This window comes from Octopus bimaculoides, chromosome 5 (assembly GCF_001194135.2).
Source record: "Octopus bimaculoides isolate UCB-OBI-ISO-001 chromosome 5, ASM119413v2, whole genome shotgun sequence".
NCBI lineage: Eukaryota > Metazoa > Mollusca > Cephalopoda > Octopoda > Octopodidae > Octopus > Octopus bimaculoides.
Window position 1 is genome coordinate 118196531 of NC_068985.1, and position 1763 is coordinate 118198293.

Sequence of the window (1763 nt, forward strand, 5' to 3'; positions counted from 1 at the left end):
ATATACATGTACACTATGTACATACAATAATACAACATAAACATGTGTGTGTGTGTGTATATATATATATATCTGTATATCACTGTTATATAAGAGCATATATATTATTTTAGAAAGTTAAACGCTCCCACTTCTACTGAAATAGTTTACAATAGTAACAATAAAGAAAAATAATAATAAAGAAGCCGAAAAAAGTACACAACTAGGTCAATAGAGTAACAGCAAATTGACTGATGTACGCATGCGTGGAAGTATTACAGTATAGTTCCGGTTCAGAATTGTATATCTTGGAGAAATATGTTATTACTAAATTCTCTCTGCTGAATGAGTAAGTTAGCTTGTACACTGGCATTAATTGAAAGGAAAAAGGTCAGTGGAGATGTTCTTTGTTATTCATTCATTGCTTATTATTTATCTTTTTTGTTTTCGTGTTTGTTTTCCTCATCTTTTCTTTTCCATATGTGTTTTGCTCTTGTGTCTTTGACAATTAATTAGTTTTAGTATGTTAGTCACAAACATTTAATAAATGGTGAAGGGGTTTTCAGGTAAATTAAGCTGCTCCGATGTAATAACGTATTAAGAAAGAGTAATACCTTGTAAGAAGAAAACTTGCTATAAATCAAGAGGGGAAATATTTCAAATATGTACTTTTCTTATTATTATTGTTAGCTTATTTCTGTTTCCCATCCCCGCCTTTTGTAAGAGCTGTGTGTTTGTCGGTCTTTTAGGATTTCTTGTTAGGAACGCTTTATAATTCGAGTGTCGTTTATTTGCATGTTGGATGTTATAATTCTTAATATAAATAATGTTTACAGTAGATTCTATCCTTCGTATATGTGTGTGTGTATAAAATTCTGATGATGCAAAGTGAAATTCTTATTGGCAATTCCTTTAGACGTCGCACCCTAATTCTCTACATTCGAGCTTGTTGCATGTGCAATAACTGACGTTCTTTCTTCACATTTTCACTGAGTGTGCGAAAATCCAGATTCCCGTCTAAAGAAAAGAACGTGCTTTTGTCTCCATTTGAAAATCTGTGTGTGTGTATTACGCATACACTCACACAAACGCACACGAACATAGAAGTAGTACTCAATACGTACAATACACAGAGTTAATAATAATATCTATTTCTTACATTGGTTGTAAAGCAGAAATTTTGGTGTGTGGTAACAGTCGATTCTATTGATCCTATCTAGTGCTTGACATTTTTAACGAGCCCATAAGGATGAAAGACAAAGTCGATCTGGGTGGAATTTGAACTTAGAACATACAAGCCGGGAACAAATATTGCATAATGTTCAACCTCTAGCGTTTCTACCAATCTACAATAATAACAGCAATTAAAACTCAAGATTTTATACCGTCCTTACATCGAATTTCGCGTTACCTCTTTTCTAAACGATGAAATGTTTTAATAAAATTCGGAGGGAGGACGGTGTCTCGTCTCGGTTGAAATTTTATGTCTGTATATGTGTGCACATATATACATATAGATAAACATAAATGAATATATATATATATATATATATATATATATATAGTGTGTGTGTGTGTGTGTGTGTGTGTGTGTGTGTTAAACGGGCCATCCTCTACACGGTCCGCTCAGCCTGCTACAAATAGCAGTCAATGTCACATTACATCTTATACTGTCTTGAATAAGGACACATTGAGTAATTGTAACCGATAGACGAAAATCTTCATTCGTCGCAGGCCTTGCTCGATCACGTTACCTCGGGTTTAAACAAGAACACACACACATA

General features: G+C 33.5%; 1 protein-coding gene across 2 annotated transcripts in view; it reads left to right on the forward strand.

The window, feature by feature from the left end:
* Positions 1-216: 216 nt before the first annotated feature.
* The window catches only part of LOC106883670 (bifunctional heparan sulfate N-deacetylase/N-sulfotransferase), a 119830-nt gene continuing 118283 nt past the window's right edge, over positions 217-1763 (forward strand). For both annotated transcript variants that reach the window (XM_014934769.2, XM_014934768.2), the window contains exon 1: positions 217-369. The gene's annotated coding sequence lies outside the window, so the exon portion shown is untranslated. The remainder of the gene's footprint in view (positions 370-1763) is intronic.